This window comes from Ischnura elegans, chromosome 5 (assembly GCF_921293095.1).
Source record: "Ischnura elegans chromosome 5, ioIscEleg1.1, whole genome shotgun sequence".
Taxonomy (NCBI): Eukaryota; Metazoa; Arthropoda; class Insecta; order Odonata; family Coenagrionidae; genus Ischnura; species Ischnura elegans.
This window is the reverse complement of record NC_060250.1, coordinates 92,193,218-92,218,670: the sequence shown is the minus strand read 5'-3', so window position 1 is coordinate 92,218,670 and position 25,453 is coordinate 92,193,218.

Here is a 25,453-nt window from a genome sequence, read left to right as displayed (position 1 = left end):
AAAAACACCTTAAACGAATACTCACGCTTAAAAAAATGTCTGACACTAATTGTAAGAGTGGATATTTTGAAGCCATTGTAAGATTTTTCTTTTTTAGTGTTTTCTTATGAAAAGCTGGCGAATTACTGTACGCATAAATGTGTGTATATGAAGCTGTATGCACCTAGGTATGTATATAGATAGGTAGCCAGATTGGGACTTGATCACCATCCTAACCGAGTTATGAAAATATCCGCCTCAGGCTGGGAGCAGTATGACTATGATAAACAGGCTACATGAACCCATAAGGGTATTTCTAGAGATAAGGGTATTAAAAAAAATCATATTGTATTAAATTGGCTCCAGCTTAATGGAAGGAACTCGAATATGTTACACTATCTAGCAAATAGGATTCTTGCATTTTATTTATACCGCTCAAGTGCAATACGATCTTTTTTTAAATTTGAGTTGAAGTTAACCTGATGGACGGAGACATTCCAGGTTTGCGCTCCTCGTCTGGTTGTTTAGGTAATCGTATGGATACTCAAGTACCCAGACCAATTAATGAATTCCATATATTGAAATGTTGTTGCCTTCTACCAGAGTGAAGCCAAGAAATTGCGAGCTTGCGCTCTTCTTAGGCCCTAAGAAAGAAGGAATACACGGCTAGCTAGGGGGACCTGCGACCGGTGCTTTTTAATGTCGTCTCTCTGGCTAAACCCTTCATTAGGCGCGCGTGGGTGACTTACTGTGTTACGTGCGCCGTTTTTCTTATGATGGCGTAATATGCATGTGATTTTCATTTTAGCAGCACATTATTTAGTCCTCGAAAGCTTCACATAGTTGTTTGTTAGTGACCGGCACAAGATTAGCAATAAATAGCGCTCGAAGGGAAGCGGGCATATTTGGCCCGCGTGCCTAATGGTGTAACATTTTCTGTCAGTATCGCTAATAGCTCTTCAGCAAATTTTGTATGATATTAGTCTGTTTTGACGCGTAAAAATATTCGGCACGTTTGTAACTTTTATGTGTACCTCGACTAGTCGCGTTTTCTTTCGTCATTCGCAGGCGAGGGGGCAGGGGTGTATTTTCTTCAACCATTAATTATAAATGTGTTACCTAGTGACACAAAGTTCACTAACAATAAACGAAGTTCAAATCTATCGTTTGTGAATATTTTTTACAAAATGTTGAAATCATAGGGGATTGAAAAAATTTAATTTGGACCACTGGTGTATCCCACGCGCCCAACCGAATAAAAAAAGTTAACTCGCCCACTGAAAGGTTAAACCTGATGCATATTGGAACTTTAAGCGTGCATTGAAAAAGGTCAACATTAAACGTTTTATATACCTCATTTAAACTTATGGGAACATCTTGAAATGTTATGGGTATGGGCAGTAGAAATTAAGGCTTAGAATAAAGGAAACAGTTTATCAGACCTTACATTTAGAGTATGTTTCTCCACGAAAGTGAGACATAGACAAGCGGGAATGCAGAGACATGAGATAAGTGGAAAAATAAAGGGTGGAGATGTTCAAAATGTGGTGTTACTGAAGCATTATGAGGATGTGAAAAAGGTAGAACCAATCTTAGTACAGTTTACCAGTGATGACTATAAAGATAAGATATTTGAAATTCCCTTACGACACAAATATAAAAAAATTCTGAGAAAATGCAGACGTTAAAATTTCAAATTTGAGCAATCGGCAACCGTTGACCAGCTCAACACATAAGCTTAAAGATAGTCGCTATGGAAGAAACAGGTCGCATCGATCTCTCTCGACGTCTTTGTCAATATTATGTCTTTCTTGATGACGTTTTTTCATTCAAAAAACCTACGCGATCACCTAAATATTATACGGGTCATAAATTATCCGTTGTGAACATTAGTAAATGACGCAAGAAAACAGGCCACCAGTGGAGGTACCCATAAAAGTAACATAAACGTGCCGAATATCGTTTACACGTTAAAGCAGACTAATGTGATGCAAAATTTGCTGCACAGCTATTTAAGTGATGTTGATAGAAAAATATTACACTGTTAGGCGCGTGGGCTACTTACGCTCGCTTCCATTTGAGCGCTATTTATTGCTAATATTGTGCCGATTACTAAGAAACAACTATGTGAGGCTATCGAGGACTAAATAATGCGCAGCTACTGAAAATCACAAGTATATTATACCATCATAAGAAAAACTGCACACGAAACACAGGCCACCCATGTGCGGCTAATGAAAGGTTAAGCCAGTAACACGACGTTAAAATACAACGGTTGTGCGTCCTCCGAATTAGCCATAATAATTGGTCACCAAATATTTGAATAAAAATTTTGAAAAGACTCGGAATTGAATCCTTCTTCTGACCCTGTACTAAGCTTAGGGACCAACTATTTAGAGCCAACGATACCTGTGGCCTCGGAAATCCCGGAATATATCAGATTTCCCGTAAAAGTGGGTAGGTTTACTTGGGTGAAACTGGCAGGACAATTTCCACGAGAATTAAGGAACATCAAAGGCATTTCAGGCTATGTCAACCTGAAAAATCTGCAGTGGCCGAACAGGGCATCAACTAAAACCATGCCATTCATTGGGAAGATGTGAAGATCATCTCTCGAGAGAAGAAATGTTGGGAAAGGATTACGAAGGAGGCCATAGAGATCCGGCTAACGAACAAGAACTTTAATAGAGATGGCGGTCTCTCCCTCAGTAACGTCTGGAAACCCGTATTGCATAGAATCCGATTGGCTAATACCAAGGAGGGAACCTGAGATCCCGGAACCGCTATATAAGACGAACACTTTCCGAGAAACGACATTCGGCCCTGAAGATGGAGTACGACTCGTACCCCGAAACATCGGCTGCCATGAAGATTATTACCCGGTGGAGCACCCAAAGAGCCTTCACTACCAGCATACGCCTAGCATCAGTTCTTTTTTCGCTAAAGACGGCATAATACGACCACAAGATCGGAGATAGATGAGTCTTCTACCTCTCTGAGTAACCAGATACTGTCTGGGTACTGGATCACCTGCACACTGAGTACATTTTCGGCAACTCCGAAACCGTTGCCGTCTCCACCGCCTGGGAACCTCTGGAGGCTGAGCCCCCGTGGACATGCAAACCTCCCCTTTAACCCGTAGCGGTCCACACCACTTGCACACTCTTGCTGCCTCTCGTCCTCCTTCCGGCCGAGAAGGAGGCGAGGCGGGGGGTGGTGGAGCGGGGGGGAGGGGCGAGACCCCTTCGTATCCGCTGCAGGACGTGAAATATTTATGAGGTTTTGTGGAAGGATGGAGGGAACGTGTGCGTCGGTAGGGACCCCTTAGGTTTTCGTCCGTGGATGTGCGCGGCTTGCGTGTGGAAGAATGCGTCAGTGTGGCCGCACACGCGTGTGCTTTTGTGATGCGAAGCCCCCTGTAGTACGTGTCCCCGCGCTGCTGTTGTGTCTTCCCGTGTGCAGTCGCTACCGGAGTCGGGACCACGTGGGAGCAGTCGTCCAAGTTCCGACTCTTGCACGAGATCTGGAGAGGAATCTGCGCCGAGTTCACGCTTATCCGTTTCATTCATACTTCTTTTTGAGGTGTATCTGTCCGTAATAGGAGGCGAAATTTGCCGGACGGTCTTAGCCTTAGGGTGTGTTGAATTGGTCGACATTTGTCGTTTTCTCAAATTTGAAATTTTAACCTCTGCATTTTCTCGGATATAACATTTTTAATTTTATATCTGAGAAATATTTATTTTTATTTATTGAGAGATTTTTATATAAAATTACTATTTTTTGATTTGGGACACTAGAAAATACTCTCAAATATCTACTCTATATTATGTTATATAGTCATACGATTGTAGACCAGTGATCATGAAACAGAGTAGATACTGGTTCGACGTAGCCTTCCACTCAGTTTTTCTGCCGTCCAATCTTTTCACAGCTTCTTATTCTTGTCTTTAACATCCTACTTTACCAGCTCTATGCGTTTTATTCGAGATCCTCCTTTTCCGTTTGTCCCATTTACTTGTTACTCGTCCCATGTCTTTATCATAAATCGGCTGAGTGATTGCAATTTGAAAATTAACTTCTGGGAAACTGCACAGAACATTTTTACGCCCAGAATCTCTGAAAGCGGGGAGCCGGCCGTAGCCAAGGCGACTCCACGATCATTTCGCCTATGTTGAAACTGGGCAGGGTGGGTGCCTATAATTACTATTCAAATTGCGATAACTCGGCCCTAGGACCACCAGGACAATGCAAATTCCCCGCGGTTCAGTTTTTCATCATGGGCAATATCTCTACTATGTACGAATTAAATCTATGAGTCGTACTTCGCGACGTTTTCTTGTGAGATAGTAGATGTTCTCCGAGACAAGAAAAGGGGAGGGTTTTGCTTTCACGAAACGTTGAAAACTAGCAGCGTAGCAGGCCTAAGGTCGAAGCTTTGGATTATATGATATTCAAGGATATAACCGCGGACTAGTCAGCAGCATACCTTCACGTAGTCATATGAAATTTCACGGTGAAGTGCGGAAATTCCTTGAGTTCCTTTGACTACTAAACTGATACGCTGAGTAAGAAGACGCTTCATTAGTTTAAGTGGCTAAATATCTGTGAAAATTTGAGAGATCCTGTCATGAATCTCAGTCAACTAAATGATTTTCCTCTTTGAAATTTCGTACGCCATAGAATAAATGGTCCGGGTCTAAAATCCCATCACTAGTGGTCCTAACAGAAAGTTTTTCATTGGATAGATCAAGATCGAGTTTACATGACAGATATGCGTTACACTTGATGTTAAATTTACACATTCCGGGTAGTGGAGCCATTTCCTTTCCCTGGGCCACTTTGCTTTTCGGGGGCATACGCTTTGGGGCGTACGTAAGAACATTGACGGAACAATTGCTAGCGTTCAGCTATTCATACTTGCGGCCGCTCGTTCGGCCTAAGGAGACTCACTCGTAATCAGAAGTCTGTTCTCTGGAATTGGAGAAAGTGAAATAGATGGCAGTGCCATCGCATAACGCTAGTAAGTTCATGAAATATACCGTTCCGGGTTCAAGTCAGAGCGAAACCTTTCCAAGTGGATTCAATTTAATACGGCTGTAAAATCCATAATCTATTTGAGCATGATACTACTTTTTGTTGGTAAGTACACCGTGATGGTAATCCACTCTCTTATAGGTAGAACATTCACGTAAGGATGAGTGAGTGAGGAATGTGATTTATCCTGAGAGGAAATAGATTGATCTTGAAGGCTAGAATGTGTAGGACATAACATTATTACGGCTGTTACAAACTTCTAACATGCTGAACGAATAAATGCAAACGTTTTGCATGCATATTTAAATGCGTAATGTGCAGAAAATATACACAACCATCCAATAAATTACGGTAAATTATATATTATCTGATTAAGGGGAAATTTAATGCATGTAACACACGGGGTAAAGAGTCGTGAATACAAATGAAATACTTAAATCTTTCTAAAAACATCACAATTAACCTCTACTTTCCAGGTGCTAATTAATTCCTTCTGGAGAGAGTGAGTTCATACGTCTACAGTCGTCTTCTCTGGAATCTCATCTTTGGGCCTGGAGAAAGAATTCATCCAAAAAGAGCAGTGATATTTGCCAGCTTGTGATATATCGTTTTGACGAGGTCTGGAGTTCATCTGTAGCACGCCACGGTATGTATTACTCCAGGGTATTTACTATTTATTTTGGAGACATGAGTAATTTAAATTTATTAATTGTCGATGGAATATTTTCGAAAAGACGTTCGTCGTACTTATTCTACCCCATGTGATATTTCATGCATTTGATCGGAATCGTTTATTAACCACTAAAGACCGAACTAACTTACCTTTAATTTTTATTATTTTGTGCAACCCATTTATTTTACAACTAATTAAAGGATATTATGAGAGAAAACCCGAGAAAAAAATTTTAATGCGTTTTCAAGCATGTTCCCAAATGGGAACACACCACAAATTTTGCTATTACTTGGAAAAATAAACATGTACTTGACCAAAAACTAAGTTTAACAACGTAATATATACTGATATCGTGAATAAATGAGTATTTGTCATAAGAGAGCGATTGCAGGGGAAAATATCGAATGCAACGCATACTCACTACAGAGGTGAGGAGAATAACCAATTTTGAAAAGGCATAATAGGGTAGTTTCCTTCATCAAAGAAAACGAAAGGCATTGGTTGCGATTCGTTACCCACCATTAGTGTATTCATAATACACAAATTATTTGGTTTTTGAAATACCGGTTTAGACGAATGGCAAGGGTCAAATTTTATCCTCATTTGAAAAAGGCCAGATTGGCGCCCATGCGATTCCACTCCACGTGACGTCACAGGGACCTAGTTTCTACACGAGAGGATAGGAGTTGTACATCGTCTGAGGTTACCAATGCATGCATGAGGCACAGAGTTCAGGGAAACATGTCTTAATAATCACCTATTAAAACTGGCTAAGGTCGGAAAGTTTTCTTGAAATGCGTCGCACGGACTTTTTCCCATCATTCCTACTTACGCGTCGCGTTTTCGTGCGCTTGAAATTTTTCACTTTTCATTTAATCGCGAAAAATAGATATCGTCATTTAAAAATCTAAAAGTGTGAAATTCTTACTCCAGGAGTAATAATCTTTCGATTTAGGTAATAAAAAAATAATAGGAAACTACCCTATTAACGACCAATATATGCACACGTCACCCGATTCACTTTATAAAATACCAACGCAAGATATATATAATTTTCATGGTTTTTATAAATCTGTTCGAAAATGGGTAAATTGGACTTTAAACGCTTAAAAGAATATTCGTATATTATAGGTATCAATTAATGAGTCTTTTTTGCAGAAAATCCTTCATCTATAAACATTATCTTAAGATTAAAAAAGGGATAAAAATCTTGAATAGTTTTATTTTCTGCAAAAATATCAAGGCATAAGTTTTCTTTCTCCTGTCGTTTCTCTAGAATTTGCCTCGAACAGTGAGTTTAACGGTGGGCAATGTTGTTTTACATCCAATTATATTTACTATTCCACCAAATTTTGGTGCTATACCTTAGGCTCAGTACGTAGGGAGAATTATTTCCTGTTAGATAACCCAATAGGCCGCGGGTGCGTTTTCCGGTTGAATTTAAGACATCCAGAGCGCAGCTGTACGTGATTGTCCAACAAGTAGCTAGTAATACTACATAATTTTCTAAATTCGTTTGATGAAGTAAAGACAAAAACATTTCTGCTACGCCGTTCCAGTTATTTTCATTTTACATGACAGTAATTTGACAGAAAATTTGGTCATGCAAACACATAACATCAATTTTAAACAAATTTCCAAGTTTTCTCAAGGAGAAAAAATGATAAAAAAGCCACCATTTCCAGCCAATTAATGAAAAATGCTAAAACATTAACAAAAATGTAGAATTTGCGTTTATCCCGGCTTAGAGTCTGAAGGAATAATTTTAGGGTTTCCCACCGGGTGCGGTTTTGGGTGACTGGTCCCAAATTTTCGACGGCTGAGTCTGCCATCGTCTTCAGGGGTTGAATGAATCCATGATCGTGAAGAGCGATGAGAATCGATAATAGCACCGAACGCTAACTCGAAGAGAGAATAATTCATTACGAAGAGATAATAATTCATTACGATGCGATCATTTAATTCTTATATTTTTGTTAGAAGTTACTTCTTTTGTTAGAAATTGTTAGAAATTACTCTTAATGTGGTTTTAAAGTAACCTCTCATCACCATGATGACTTAATAGGGGACATATTTTACCTTACATATACTTAAGGCATTTTAAATATTAAAAGAATGTACTCACATGCTTTCGTGGTTTCCCAATTTGAAAGTGTAGTTAATATTTACTTTTAAATTAAGAAAGAAAATAGTATAAATGCTTTTTATGTAACATGAATAAGGCTGTTGATATGCAGATATGTAAACACGAAGGATTCGTGGAATGAGTGATCTTCTCTTTTAAGTCAATAAAGTAAAATAAAGTTAATAAATAAATGCTAAAATAATGTAAACATTGAAGGATAAAAAATCCGTATAGACTAAATAACCTTGGATAAGGTATCATCAAATGCAGATTTTAAAAAAATTAATATTTTTATCGTACAGGCTAAATGATTTCCTACGAATAGTATTTATTATTGCGATCATGACTTAATTCTACCCCTGAAGGCGATGGCAGACTCAGACTCGAAAGTTTGGGACCAGTTAACCAAAACCACACTCGGAGGAAACCCCAAAAAATTATTCCATATTGAGAAAAAAGTGAAATGGGGGAAGGTGGCACTTTTCTCTGAATTGAGTGAAGCGAGCAAACAAAATGATGGGGTCTTTGATTTTGGTTATCGGGGAATAGCTTTGGGTACGCACGTTGTGTCTGGGAGACCAGGAGGAGGCGCGCACGATCGAACCGGTGTCCTCCAGCAAGCAGCGCCTGCCCTGCAGCTGGGAGGGAAGCGATTGCGCCGTGGCCATCTGAACGATCATCGGCGGGAGCTCAGACGCGGTATAATGGTGTTGATTCACCTTTTGTATGAGAAAACACATTTACAAAATATATATTGCAGCAGGCGAATTAACACGGGTTGCACACAAAAAAAAACAAAACAAACACGACACGCGAAATTTTTTTATGGATTTGAAACGCGGAGACAATTTGGTTCGACTCAAGATTTAGTGCAATGCTTGAAATTTTATCCATTTATTTTCATTTCATTTATGCGTTTTCATTCAATTAGCGACATAAATAGAAGTTTAAAAAAATATATTTCCTGATGACGTTTCAGTTTACCATTTTCATTCATATCACAATCAATATACCCGTTTTTATGCATTTAAAATTTTACTATTTATTCTCATTATTACTGTATATATGCACAAATTGGTAAAAAAATTGCTACCTATCAGCACATTAAAGGCAACAGAAGGAACGTCATGCATTAGTTACCAAAATGGCTTCAATAATTTAAACATAAATTCTTAGATAAACCTTGGCTAAGGTTTCATCAATTTGTAGATTTTAATTAAAAATTAAATATTTTTATCGCACAGGGTAACTGATTTCCTACGTATATTTATAATTTTTCGTCCAGTCATTTCATTTGACATTTTCGCTGGTGACTGAGTTACAATATTGTTTTGTATAGAAAATCCAAAATTTTCTCTAATCTGTTTGTTATAGAAGTGTATTTATTAAATAGTTTTTTAGATCTTATTACTATTTCTAGAATTTTCAGCATTTCTGGTGAAAAGCTTACGTATAGTCTCAAGATATTTGAGCATGAGATTGTGAGGTAGTGAAAAGGCTTGGAGATAAAAATAAGGATACTTGATGTAAATTTAACCTATTTCCGCCCACCGTCGCCATATGGGTACTTTCTACCATTCTAAGTATAAGGGGCTCTTGGAGAAAACCCGCACTCCTTTTCGCTGTCAAAATGTCACAAATGTGCTGTTGAACCTTTCAGTAACTTAATCCGCTCATTTTTTATTTTAAAAAATCCGGTCAAAATATGCCCAATGACGGAAAGAGATGGTTGCAAAACGGAAATCCAATATGGACGTCTACACTCTGTGAATTTCATTCATGTATCGTAACAATGAACATGCAATGGCATTCTCCTAATTATAACTTTCCTTCATCCAAATATTTGCTTGCCAAGAAAATTCATCCTACTATCGAGTGTCTTGTAGGAACTGAACAGTATTAGGTTCTGACCTCGTTTACCACCCAATGCGTATGGGTCATTCTGGAGAAATAAGTTGATGTCTCACTAAAATATTTCCCTAGAGTACTGAAGGCGACCATGGGAGCAAATACCTAAATATTCTTACAATCGCAAGCAGAAATTTTACATGGTTGAAATGAAATAAGATGAAACTTCGTTGGTTAAGGAATCAAACAAGAAAACTAAATTATTATATTGTTATTTTGCTTTCAGCAGACTCGGCGCTGGCGCTGCGTTGTGGATTAGTTTCCGATGTCAGACGATGCTAGAGGGGCTCAGTTGTATGAATTTTTGTCGTATCTCGTCTCGTTCACCCCAATATTTAATATAAATCAGTCAATGGTCGGGAGCGGTTAGTGTAGTACATAGATACGTGTGTCGACAAGCGATGGTAGACCATGAATCAGAATTCAGAACTAATATTTTCGAAAATATTTTCTGGTCGATACTATTTTTAAGCTATGGCATTATTTCTTTTTTCACGAAGAGAACGATTTTCCTGAGATATGTGATCGGGATTACAAATGGTCGCCGCCGACACCAAAAACTAATCGACGATGCGGCACCGACGCCGAGTCTGCTGAAAACAGGATGAAGTAATTTTTTTCGGAGAGATATCATGATATAACATATCGAATGTTCAACAAAGATATCGTGCAGACAACTAATTTCATTAAAAATCTTACAACTCGTGTTTCGATTGCTACACAATCATTATCAGCTACTAATCATTGTCAATAGGTAATTCCTAGTACCGATCGTCAGTCAGGTAATTCTTAGTACCTGATGATGATTAGGTGGCAATCAAAACACGTGTTTAAATTTGTTAAAACAAAAAGAAAAAGAGTGGGTCGTTCGATATCTGTGTTTATAATTTGCAAACAAGATATTTAATATAGTAGAGTAAAATAAATGGTTCGTTCGTTCTTCCGTAACGATTGTTTTGGAGCTTTCTCATTCGGTTCATTGAATTACTTCTTATTAAAAATTCCACAGAATGTGATTTACAGATCAGGCGAGCGTAGTGGTCCATTTCCGTGTTCCGTTCTTACATCCTGCCGACCTTTGATGCCACTCATTCACATGTACACTGGTTTATATATCTTATCGGCTCAGTTACGTAATATTTCCTTTTATTTCCTCGTGAAAAGTGGAAAAAATGACTGGCAGTGCCGAGTGTCGATTTTGAAATTTGAATTAAACGGAGTGACAACAATTGGACGGCCTCGGTGGCGAGGGGATAAAGTCCTCGCCTGCCAAACAAGACGATAACTCCACTGCACAAACGCTCAACAATCGCCCACCGAATCAAACCCTATCATCTAGTACTACTACGGCTACTAGATGAGCGGATTTTATACGGTGGGCGATTTTTGAGCGTTTGTGCAGTGGAAGTATCGAAGAGGTTGCGGGTTCGAGCCCCGCCTAGGAAGGTTACTCCTCTTCAGGGCATGGTTGTTCGGTTATTGTTTGGATTGTTGAAAACCCTGATGTAAAAGGCCAGTATGCGCGGTTTTCGGTGGTATGGACATAAATACATAAATAATTAAATTACTGCGGTGGACATTAGAATCCTTTATTGTAACATTTCGTGGTATGTGATTCACAGATCTGGCGAGCATAGCGGTTCATTTCCGTGTTCCGTTCGTACTTCCAGCCAGCCTTTAGAGCCACTCAATCACCTGGTATCTCTCTCTCTCTCTCTATTTTCTTTCCCTCTCTTCTCCCGTCGGGGCCGAACAGGTCCCCAGGGGGGCGTGGGTGAGGGAGGAGGTCTGCTGCGACCGCCACCGGTCATTAGCGGTAATGGCGAAAGGCCCTTGAAAGCCCGCCCTGTTATCGACGTCCTCTCCTTCAAGCCTTCGCCCCCAGCTCATTCCCCCGAAACAAAACAAGCCCTCTCTTACACGAACATCAGCAGCACAGCGGAGAAGAAGAAGAAACACCAAACTCCTCCCGAAAGCAAATATATACTGACTGATTTTCCTCGTGGGAGGTTTCCCAGGGCTCTCTTCGCGTTAGCGTTCGGCGCTATTATCGATTCTTGTCGCATTCACTGCTCTCTTCCACGCCACGCAATGAGTTTCGAGTGCTCGCGGTCTCTGTGGTGTCTCATTGGGTGAGTTCTTAGCACGTTTTTAACCCTTATAACGCCCGTTCGCCTTTGCAGATTGATACTTCTGATGGTGCGGACGAGGTATAGCATTACAGGATTATCGTAAAAGAGTGATGCGGTTTTGAGCATGTTTTAAATGAAAACAGAATTACTTACAGTTTATTTTTCGAATTTTACGTCTGAAGCAATTTTTTACGTGATGAATAACTTTCAATATTCCCTTAGTCGCTCGTATTTAGTTAACTCCTTAGTCTCAAACTTAAGTTAACATGATATTTCGGATGATGCGGACGAGGTGTAGCATTTAGGGCTATCGTAAAATAATGGTACGGTTTTGAGTATGGTTTAAATGAAAACAGAGTTAAGTACTTACAGTTTATTTTACGAATTTTACATATGAAGCAGTTTTTTTACGTAATAAATAAATTTCAGTATGTGCGTCCATAGTCGCTCGTCTTTAGTTAGCTCTTTAGTCTCAAACTTAAGTTAACATACTTCCTTAATGGCTGTCATTGCTTCATCAATCGTGTTAATTGAGTGGTCTATGCCGCGAATCATTTGTCAAAAATAACGCTCCTGATGCACCCCCACAAGAAATATCACAAGGTGTGAAATCTGAAATTTCCCTGCTATCTTCCAATGAAATACTGAAACAGCGTCTCGAAACTTATATGATAACGAATTTAAGTATACCGGGACTGGCCACGGTGATAACGTTTACGGGAGTCACCCGCAATGCACAATTGTGCGAAAAATCCACAGAGAAAAAGTCATTCGCCTTGACCGGGATTCGAACCCGGATCCCTCGATTTCCGGCCGAGTGCTTTAGCCAGTTAAGCTACCGAGGCGTCATTCTTCCACATTCTTCCACATTCTTCCACAAATTTCCACAGGGAAGAATGACGCCTCGGTAGCTTAACTGGCTAAAGCACTCGGCCGGAAATCGAGGGATCCGGGTTCGAATCCCGGTCAAGGCGAATGACTTTTTCTCTGTGGATTTTTCGCACACTTATATGATAAGTCTGCACTAAAATTCTTGATCTGTCTGCAGCTATAAAACTCATTCAACAAATTCAAAATTTTCAAATCCGCTGTATGTGCTTAAATTGCACTTCGTTTTCATAGAGCCACTCTCGGTTCCACAAACCAAGCGTCACCGCTCGCGTCTCTAATTTACCTATTTATCATTGCATGCTAAACATATAGATGAATGGCATCCAAGATTTTATGCAAATTTGAAATGTTATTAGTTCCCTATAACAGCAATTATTTTGGTATTCCACGATTGGGTGAATACAGTAGCATACATTTTAACAGTATAAGGCAATACGTTTTGCCGCGAATATCATAAGCCTTAGTTTCTGGATGAGCTGTATAGTTTTTTTTTTAATCTGTTACTTGAAAACTATTTGAAACCATTTTATTTTAGATCCATTGAGTGAATAGTTTTTCCAGAGGTAAATACAACGTCTTATAATTATTTTCTATGTCTCAGTTAGGGAGTGGGGTAGATCCATTCCTCCACTCCTTGATGACCCACCCTGCGCTATTCCAGGGCCGTTTAGCGAAGACTACTTGAGCATCAGCTGCCCAGACTATTGAGCTCATTTACCGCTCCCGACCAATTTGTTTCCCATAGCTGGGCCATTAAAGCGTATTACCTTGCGATCGAGTTCAGCTTAGCACTATCGATTCCCGTTTACTTGGAAACTTGGACGAGGGAGTGGAAACTGCACTTTTTCCATTTCCGTAAAATGTAAAGGCTACTTAAGTGCAATGCAGTTTCTGTGTTTTCGAGCAGTTGATCAGATTGAAGAGTTTTTTGTAGTTTAATATCATAATTACCACACGTTTTATTTAGAATAAGATGGAGGTGATTTATTAAAAATATTGCTAATCAATATTTTTAATATAATAGTTATTTTATTTTACAGCCCAAGTTTTATGAAAAATAAAATGAAAAAGAATACGTATAAATCACAAAATCTAAGGCTGAATGATACTCATGCTTTGACGAACGTTTCACCTTCAAAAATTAGCCTTTAATAGTCAATAATATATCTAATGAAACGATTGAGTCTGTTGAGTTGGCCAGTTGCTTTCTGATATGAGAGTATCGGGTTCAAATCCAGTCATAGTATCACTTAAAAGAATCATTATATTTTCCTCATATAAAAGAATAATTCAGAAAGGATCATTTAAATGCGATTCGACAAAGGTGAATGAATTTGTCTCAAGCCCTAAATATGTGGCAACACGGCTGTCACTTAATCTGGTACAGTGAAAGTGTACAAGTTATCAATTTGAACCGCTGGGCCAAGTATGATTTCCAATGTCCAGTCTCCAACAAAACGATACCTCCACTGCTTAAAACTGTCAACAATTGCCCACTGAATCCCCACATCAATCCGCTCATCTAGTAGCCCAAAAATACGAATACGCTCACCTGGTAATAGTCGAACCACAAATGCTCACCTCCGAAGCTTAAAGAATTGGAGGTGAGCGTTTGTGCTCCGGCTTCTACCAGCTGAGCGCATTCTTATTGTTGGGCTCCTAGATGAGCGGATTTGATTCGGTGGGCGTTTGTTGAGCGTTTGTGCAGTGGAGCCCAATAGATGCCCATAAAGAAGTGCTTGTTGCCCAAAAGATGCCTATAAAGAAGCTAAAGCTCGTTTTTCCTGCACGTGTGTTTCCAATTACGTTGAAATTGTTTTACGCCTTTCATTCTTCCTCGTTAAGAGTAACTTTGTTCACCGGGTGGGTAATGTTACCGTGACATTTGGAAATGATCACCAGTACCTGTTTCTTTGGTTAATTGCTTCAGTTTTCAAACTAAAAAAAATATTTAATTTCTGTCTTTTATCCTATGTTAACCTGTTTCTTTTATTGAAACACTGATGAATATATTATTTATAAAATCAAACCGAATAAATAAACCGTCAAATGGAGGAAAATACTGATTATTTTCAAAAGTCAATAAAATATCTCACAAAGCATGGTCGTATGCTATATTGAAACTCAGAAAATTCAGAGGCGAGTAAGTGAGTGAGTGAGAAAACCATAATCATTACAAATAGTTTTATTTTTTTCCTCTCATCATGGACTGAGATCAAGGCATCTAGCATCTCCTGTCACATATTTCAAGCCCTTATTTCGGGAATTATGACCCACCCTTCGTCAGTCGGTCGCTGTTTTCCCGGAAAGGGTTGAACTAGGGTGTTGAAGGGAGGAGGAAAGGGATCTTCTGGGGGGGGGGGGATGGAAGGGAAGGCGAAGTCGGCCACAGAGGAATAATTAGCCATCTGGCACCTCGGCGGTAATCATGGACGCCCTGCGCTGCTCGGGTGTTCGCGTCGGAGCGGTGCGAGAGACGAAACAAATGAGGATCGTAATCCGAAATTATCCCTCTGCTCCCCTCAACGTCTCAGCTTGTGATACTTCAATTCAATGATAAGAAATATATCGTAGAGCCTACCAATTTTTATTAAACAGCTCACTAAATCGTGTTTCGATTGCGTTGCTATCATCATCAGGTACTAACAAATGCCTACTTCAGACAGATATAGATATCTGTATGAAATAGGATCTAAACTTTTGAAGTTATATACATATCGTACTGTCTGAAATAGAGTTTGTTTGTTCCAGATGATGATTGCAAGGCAATAGAAACTCGTGTTGTGAACTTTTAAATAAAACTAGTGGGCAGTACGATACATTGATTTACCATTCGATATGCTGTTCCAAGATTTCTCTCCCGCAAAAGTTGACTTTACTTCTACTCAAATTTACTCACTAGTCACAAAATTTCCTGTTATTTTTGTTTAACCCCCACACGTTTATTGAGACTACGAACGAATGGTATGATGATTTATAAGTGGCGGAAGTCATTAAGGCTTTTATGGAGGGAACAGCTCTTCTTCCATCCATTACAAACCTGACAAGAGTATTAGTTTCAAATTTAGACCATGCCTCAGGGGTTCAAATTGTGCAAGTGCTAACTTAATGTAAGATTGAGAAGGAAGTTCAATATTTCCTACTAGCAGGGCCGGATTAAAGTGAAAAGAAGCCCTATGCTACTACACCTACGAGGCCCTTTCATCTACTATTTTTAAATTTGTAAATTTCATGAGATATAATAAAATGCATAACTTTTATGTGAATTTTCAAGCCATGTACGTATAATTTCTCCTCGTTTTCGGTACAGTGTATTTGTATTCACTGTTTTTATTGTAATTAATGGTAAAATGTTAATGTTGCTAACAACTTGAATGTATGCCCCTGTTAATCTTGAGACCCAAAGCTAAATCATTGTTAGATTATAGGAATATCTGACATAGCCTACTAGAAGATGGATGGGAAGTACTACGATAATTATCCGCAATGGCGACAACTTAAAACGACGAGACAGTTCTTCGTTTTTTCTTTGTGCTACTTATTTCGGAGCGCCCCGCGGTCTACCGAGACTGGATTCAAAACTGATCCTTCCAGGTAGACAGGGAATAACATCAATGCGAGAAAATAGTTATAAGACCATTTATTTTCGCCCCGATAACGCACGGGCTAGTATAAACATGGCCCTCACAGAAACATGAAGGATCGCCCTCCCCATCCCCTCCCCTCCCGCGCTGAGAAATGAATTATTCTTGGGGGATTGGCGGGTTGGTCTGGGGCGCGCACTTCTACCCAGAATCCCCTTCCCTTTTCGGCGAGCCCCTAAACCCTTTAAGGACTACTTGCCCTTTATCCCTTTACCATGTCTACCTTCAACTCCGTTAGTTTCAATTTTATGCTCCCATCCCCCCCAGTCCACCTTTGCCTGTCGACTATCCCTACGTTATGAATCCTTTCCCCGGATACAACACCCTCGAAGCAACCCTTTTCCCCACGTTCGCCATCGCGAGTATAATTAGAATTTCATTATGTCAACAAAGGGAATGCGTTATGACTCCCGTTTGTAGATGTGTGTGCTCTCTCATCCGTGTATCGGTCCCTGGGCGGGGCGAGCCGTACCGCTACCGTTATCCTTCACGCCTTTTGCTGTCTCTCGCCTCTCTCCTGCCCCTGTCTTAGTTTCAGATGATGTTCGGATCTTGCGCTCCCTTCCTTGTTTCCTACGGAATTGTCTCGATCCTTTACGAGAAGGGGCTCGTTCAACAATCATTTTCACGGCACGTTGTGATTATTATTATTATTTCTTTTTTGTTTTTTAATTTTCTTCAGCTTTTACTGAGTTGTTTTAGTGTAAAGAGCACGGGTTCTCACCAAGGAAAGGAAATTTTCGTGAATAACACTCGTGAAAGGAAATTTTCTCGTGATATGGCAGGTTGAAATTATTACAGCCTTTTGCAATTTGATGTATGCATTTGGATGGAGGTTGAGTATTTTTAAACTATTTTGTATATGTTTTGGGATGATACCGGTAGCTGAGATGACAAATGGAGCTATATAAACCTGTTCCATATTCCATATTCTTTTTATTTCTATTGCCAATTCTTGGTACTTATTTATTTTTCCGGCTATTGTCTTTTCGTTGCTATGCGACTGTGGTACAGCAATATCAGCTACGTAACAAGTTCTATATTTCTTGTCAATCAACATTATATCTGGTCTATTATTAACTATAGATTTATCTGTTTGGATAGGCAAATCGTAATAAATTTCAAATGCGCTGTTATTATTATATAAATATATATTTTCACAGCATTTTTGCTGGTTTTAGGCGAGGTACGGGTATTACCAAGCACTATCGTTTTTTTACTCTGTGTTGAAAAATTTTCCGACAATCCGACAAGTATTTAAAATTGCTGCTTTTTGTATTGTAATAAACAAGTTTTTCGGCAGTCCAATAGTTTGAAGACCTTGATGGATTGAATGAGGCACTACTCCTGTGGCGGAGATGATGATTGGTATTATGTGTACTTTATCTGATTTCCACAATCTCTTAATTTCATTTTTAAGTTCTTCACACTTTTCCATTTTGTTGGTGTAGGCTGTAGTGATATTATGCGAATTAGGTACGGCAATGTCTATCAAGTACGTTTCATTGTGAGTATCTTACACTACTAGATCAGGTCTATTGCTTGGACTGTTTTATCGGTAATAATTGATCGGTCATAATAAATCTTACAGTGATCGTTTTCAAGGATGGTCTTAGATATGTATTTTTTATTATTATCCTTATTACCGTACCGAACGATTATTTATATTTATTATTATTATCTTTCTCCTTAAAATTTCTTCGGTTTTTACTGAGTTGTTTTATAGTAAAGAGCACAGGTTTTCACCATGCTCTTTACTGTTCTATTGCGCTGAGAAATTTTCTAGTAATATGGCAGGTTGAAGTTATTACAGCCTTTTGCAATTTGATGAATGTTTTTGGATGGAAGTTGAGTATTTTGAAACTATTTTGTACATGTTTTGGGATGGTACCGGTAGCAGAGGTGACAATTGGAGCTATAAAACTTGTTCCATTTTCCATATTCTTTTTATTTCTACTGCCAATTCTTGATACTTATTTATCTTTCCGGCTATGTAACAAGTTCTATATTTCTTGTCAATCAACATTATATCTGGTCTATTATTGACTATCGTTTTATCTGTTTTGATAGGCAAATCGTAGTAAATTTTAAATGCGCAGTTATGATTATTATTATAAGTATACTACCGATTAAGATAGGTTTTCATGGAGTACTTAAGAAGTATACTCTCAGCCTACCCTCCCTTTATGCAGTTCCCTTTTCATGATGATAAACAAGTTATCGTAATACGCAATTATTTTTTATCGAATCACAGTCAAAATACGTGTAGTAAGCAGTTATAATTTAATAAGTGGGCTATACGATACCTTGTTTATCATCACAGTAAGTTGTTCTACGACACATCTCGGCAAAAATTTGACTGTATTCCCTTTTTAATTCTCATCATGGCCTACTCCCTTTCATTCTAACTAAAAATCCTATTCTCTTCCCTCCTCTCCCTCGTTTACCCAACATTCTACCCTCTAACACCATTTTCAACATCCCCTTCCCGCTAAGTACTCCATCCATGCCTTCTGTCTTCTCCGTATCTCACCAAGAAGCTACCTCTCCTCACCCGACATTTCCAGCACTTCCTCGTTCCTCCTCCTCTCCGTCCACTTAAACATCTCCATTTTTCTCTATGCTCAAATCAGGAACGCCTCCAGTATTTTATCATCCTCTTGCCTAAGTGTCCATGTTTCCGCAACGTAAAGCTCCACACTCCAGATCAGACTCTTTACTAGCCAATTACTTTAAACTCTTACATAACTAATCCTTTCATAAGCACATGAACGCCTGCTTTGAGTAGGCAATTCTCTTCTTGATACCCCCATTGTTATACATTCGTTTTCTTCTAATGTGCTACCCGAACAGTTGAATTCCCATTGTGATAGAGTTTGAAAAATGATGAGACTCGCATTTTTTCGATCAGCATGCGTCGACTGATTCTCGAGCTATTCGAGAAGACAAACTGACGGCCTTTACCGTTTACACCATGTGAACTATACGGCCTTGAATACTAATACTGTGAGGTAATGCTGTATCGTGTTACACTTTTCCGTTTTGCCTTGACCTGGGTTTTCCTGTGTCGTTTTGCGGGAATGAAGCCAATGACCGCAGGAAACTCACAGTCTCTTAACCGGCAAGCCTTGACACCCACTCACACAAAGGCACTCGCACAGGCTGAAAATGCCGGAAGAATAAGCTCAAAGGAGCAGGTCAAGATTATTGGATAGGCGCAATTTCGGCCTACTAAAGTTCAACGCAGAGAGTACAATGTCTTCACAACAATACAGGGTTGGAGTGAAAGCTAATCATTGAGCTAATAAGTTATTGACGTCACGGGATTCTGCTTTGCGGGTCACAACCTTTCAGTTACTCTCCCTTTCCCCGCATCGGCCTTACGTGTTTTGTTGCTGTGCACACTCTTCCTTCCCTCAACGAGCGGTTCTGTCTGCAATTGCAAATGATTCAGAACCATGATGACGTCATTTGAGCATTCTCATTTAAACATATGAGGTAATGGATAAATGGGGAAGAATTTTTTTCCGTCGTAGGATATCTTTCCCTTCGAAGAAAGATCTGAGGTTTTCCCGGCGTATGATGTTGTTGAAGTTACTTCGGGTTTCCCACCGGATAAGGTTCTCCATCTCTGCCGACGTTTCGATGGTCGTGTCGTTCATCGTCATCATCATCAGCATCATCGTCGGCAGAGATGGAGAACCTTATCCGGTGGGAAACCCGAAATAACTTCAACAATATCTTTCCCTTCCATCCCTCGAATTATTTGAGTGACTTATGATTTCGGGTTTCAGTAAACACCCTATTTATCATCATGATTATCATCATAAGTCGACCATCCTAAGATTGGTTTGTGCAGCTATCCATTCCGCTCTCCTATCCGCTAACCTTTTCATAGCGATGTATCTCTTCACATTTACATAATTTATAACCTGTTCTATTAGTTGATTTCATCACTTCCAGTCACTAAACGCCTTCATACGAACTTTCACGTTAACGAAATAGTCAGTTGTGAATTGTCTGGTTACGAATTGTCGCCGTCACAAAATGTCGTGATGGGGAACAGTCGTTTATGGGATGTCGGTTACGAAGTTCCTGTTTAAGTATTGACGTGATACCAGTAAGCCCATGGGTAAATTAGTTCCTGACATGCCTTCAGACCACACTTATTTGGATACCACCACCCGATTGGAAACCCGAGAAGCTTTCATCCACGCTGTTCACCGGGAAAAGCTCAGATTCTTCACACTTATTTTATTCCAAGATTGTATTTTATTTATTTATTCCATTACCACTGAAAACAGCACATATTGCCCTCTTGCATAAGGGTTTATCAAACATTTCAACAATTACATCTGCACGAATGACCATGCACTGGGTAGGGACAACCTATCCATGCGGAAAACTTTAAGCATACCGGGACTAGCCACGGTGATATCTTTACGGAGTCAACTGCAATGCACAAATTGTGCGAAAAATCCACAGAGAAAAAAATCATTCGCCTTGACAAGGATTTGAACCCGGATCCCCCAATTTCCGGTCGAGGGCTTTAGGCAGTTAAGCTACCGAGGCTTTGCTCGAGGGCTTTGCTCTCAGGCAGTGGCGCTGTGCGCACGATTTGGACTGCTCGTGGCATCATATGCTCCGGTATAGTCCTCAGATTTCTACAGGGAAGAATGACGCCTCGGTAGATTAACTGGCTAAAGTACTCGATCGGAAATCGGGGGATTCCGGTTCGAATCCTGGTCAGGGCTAATTACTTTTTTTCTCTGTGGAATTTTCGCACAATTTGTGCATTGCAGGTGACTCCGTAAAGACACTATCGGACAAGGTGGTATGGACTGATGCTACAAGCAGTCCAGGAAATCGGGAAATCCGGGTTCGAATCCTGGTCAAGGCGAATGATTTTTTTCTCTGTGGATTTTTCTCACTATCCATGCGGGACTCGAACCCACGACCTCTTCTTGGGCAGGCTAGGATTTTACTAAGCCATCACCTAGGCCGTCGGAATATGACGACATGGGCAGGCCTTAAGTTTCAGATCAGCTCCAATAAACCCACGACATTATTAGCTCCTTTAATGCCTACAATTCCAGCTCCTTGATGGCAATACCGCATCACGAAACGGGCGCACTTTGAGCAAGAAAGCAAGATATCAGGTATCTGTGCATTGCTCCCTCCACGCCACAAACGCTCCGAGTCGCGTCTTTGATTTCCGTCCTCATTAGCACACCTTCCGACGAATCCCCGGCGACCGCAGCCGAAGACGGTACCGGGGTTCCAGAGCCCTCCCTCGCTAGCAGCGCAGGCGGGAGACAAGACACCCCCTCACTCACACAGCGTCGGTTTTCCCAGCCGCGAAGGGTTTCGGGAAGTTAAAACTCCCTCTTCCGGGACCGAAGTGGAACTCCCGCATCCATATTCAACGCTCCTAAATCTCCTCACCTCCACGGCCTTACGGCGCTTCCACAGCGAAATCCACCTCTCCCGCGAAATGACAGAGGGAGTCTAATTATGTGACGATAGGATTCCCTTGTTCATCCCACTCCTCGTTCCAGACCGAGGACCGCTTCCACAAGGAACTTGCCATCGCGAGGGGATTTTATCGGGTTCTCTTCCCAACTTTTTGATCCTCCCTAAATCGTGCTGGTGTGTACGGAATGTTTTAATGGTCGGGCATAAAGTTGTGAGGCGGAATCGTTAACGATGCGGTGAGCAAAGAGCCTGACATGGATGTTGTCATCGATCGCCGCTCCAAAACGAGGTCTCTGACCCATTTCATCTCTTATTCATATTGTTTATCACGCCGCTGCATGCATATTTTCAAATTTAATTTTCATGGAAGGACACCTGATCTTATTTTGGAGTAGGTTTTGATGATCGTGTATCCTCCGCGTCTGCAGATATTTTCCACATTTGGTTTCATCTTGTCTCACTTAGTATTCAGTCAGAATGGTTGTGTTTTAAATTTGCTCTAGAAATGCGTGGTGGTATTATCTCCATACATCATATTAATTACAAATTTTACTCTTTTTTCACCCCATTATTCATGTTTTTTTCTTAAACTTTCTTCCAAAACTTTTAACTTTATATTTTCCACAAATTTTTTTATGGTCTGACCCAGTTTCCGACACTATACAGTATTAGTGATGAGCGAAACTGTGATATTCCAATCTTTTCGTTACCGGTGACTGCCACTTATTCTGAACTGTGATTGCGATCACCGACGAGAATAACTCACTAAAAATCGGCCGTGATTTTTGGCGCTGCCAATCCTACTATTTTGTCCAATTCGAATGAATGAGCTCTCCGCAAATGGAACGAATAAACTTATTGAAATTTTGAAAATAAGGTAAAAAATTTTTTTTGAGGGAATAGTTCTAATCCTGAGTTTATATTAAGAAAATCAAGTAAATTTGATATGTTAAAGGAATTGATGAGTGGCAATCATTAAAATCTCTTCGGCACTATTTAACATATTTTATATTCAAATAGTTACCTGTATATTTCGTTATTATACGTAATATTGCTGCACTTGGTAGCAGTGGTAGCAGCCGAAGCTATTGTACCGTATTCAGAGTCACAATGATTTCGAATATTTATTGATTTATTCACTAGCAGTGACGGCTACTTCTCTTCAGTGACAGGTAGCGATGCATCGCTCATCACTTGGTAGCAGCATGAGCTACCTTCGCCGAATCTACAGTCACATTGATTTCGAGTATTAAGTCACCGGCAGTGACTGCTACTTTTCAGTAACGGGCGGTGATTCAATCAGAGTTAGCGATACATGGCTCATCACCATAAACTATGGCATTGTCAAAGGCACGCCTCCATTTACCTTTGAGAATGACATAGTGTATATATTGTCTAAACCTGGGTCAGACCATTAAAAAAATTGTGAATCATACAACATTAGTGACTATGCCATGTGCGTGTGACTATGTTTCCTGTTTCACATTTCCACCAAATATCGCCATGCACCCTTAAGTTGGTATTTTAATTTACCGAATTAAGTCTGCTTCAGATTTTATTGAGTCTTCTCCAATCTGAGATCAGATTGTAGATACAGTGAGGATATTGGTACTCCATTCTGGAAGTCCAGTTTTAAATCTTGGAGTTTCAATACATTTTAGAAGATGAAAGGCCACGAGCCTTTACTGGGGGTTTTCGTGTAGGTTATTGATGAATAACGCTACGTCTGTGAAATGAGACATTAAGCCCTGGTTCCCTTAGTGTCTTTTTGTCTGTACAGACTGAAACTGATATTTGGCGTCTGAAGCTATTCAATTTTTGTAACTCAATAGAACCATTAGCCCTAGCCAACAAAAGTCTTTCTTCAGTAATTTTGTAAATATATTCATTTAAAGACTTTTCACGTATTCCACTTGGAATCATCATTTTATGCTGCCATTTGTTATATTTCAATTCGACAAGGATCTGACTAATGGAGTCTTTTGTGAAGTGCTATTTTAGGATGGAGGAATAAAAGTCTTAAAGGGACTAATTTGATCGCGACCATTACCTCTTTAGCGTTTTTCTCCAAACCGACGGCTTCCGGATACGATGCATGCATTATTCATTATTCTGCGTCCCCTTTTCTCAACAAGCCCGAAGAGATTAAGACAACTCTACTCTCAACGGCTCAACCGAGGAGTTATGCCAAGGCTGTTGGTTTTCTGCCATCAACCACCATGAACTTAATGATCTCCAAGAGGTTTTTCGACTGATGATCTGCCTTTGCATGGTAAGCAGAGATTTTGCTCCGTATATCAACGCTCACTTTTAGTTAAAACATTATGGTTGGGGAGAAATACCAAAAAAGTCAGATTTTTATATAACTTCATATCCACATGTTATTTTGAGAATTAAAAGTTTTGTTTTTATTGTACCTTTTACTTAATTGCGTTTCCTTTCGTGGTGATACTGTTTCGTGTTGCAGAATGTAGTTGATACGTTGCGAGGTAAAATTAAGCAATAGTTTGATACGCCTTTATTGCATTTCACAGTCTCCTTAGTTGATATTTACTACCTAAAGTACGGTAAAAGAAAATCGTAAAAAATGCGATGGTTAAATGTCAAATGATGGAATGATATCAGAAAAAAATAATTGATAAGATAAGCCCATTTACGTGGAAATGAGCCCTTTATCTACAAATGAGCTCGATGTTAGCTTGAAATATTCCTCATTAAATAAATTACTAAATCAAATATCGATCATAATGTAATGGCGCTAGTTGTTAGTTTTAAGCAATTAAATATTTCAGTTAAACATTTTGGTACTTATTTTTCATAAATAGTATTTTTTAAATTCCACTAATCATAACTTTGAACGAAATTTTACGCGAGAAAAAAAAACACGAACGGTGGATCATTAATGTGCAAGTTGGAATTTATTTTACATTGCTTCGTTATTTTGTACATTTCCTTACGGTAAACTCTGCAGTCATTCACATACATTTTGGCTGGCAAGAAGTAGGGTCTTCGGAAATGATTTTAATTGTGTAGTCCTCTATATTTTTTCAAGAGGTACCTTATTTTCTCCTATCAGGCATTGCACGAAATCAAGTAAGGAACCTTCAAGATGCACGTTCCTTAAATGACTCATTTGAATTCCTAAAAAAAACCTTGATATTGAAGTTTAAAGTATAGTGGAAAGGCAACTTCACGAAAACGTATTACAGCGTACTTTGAAGCAGTGGCGTAACTAGGAATATGCTTTGGGGGGGGGGGGGGAATGGGTTGGCCTTGCGTGGCGCCCGCCCACCCACTAGGCATAGGGTGGTACGGGAAAACTTTTGAATGGCATGCCTGGATATACATATTGCATAATTTTGGCACTAAGTTAAAAAATTAACTTTAAGCAGATGAAGTTATTAAATTTCAAACCTGGAATATAAATTTTTATAGATACAAATACAAACTTGAATACAAACTTTATATAAATTTCTATTTCTCTGAGACTTTGGGGGTCTATCCCCTCATCCCCCCCCCCCCCAATAGTTACGGCATTCCTTTGAAGGGCGACATGTCATCCATTCGATGGCTAAGTTCTAACAACACGTAT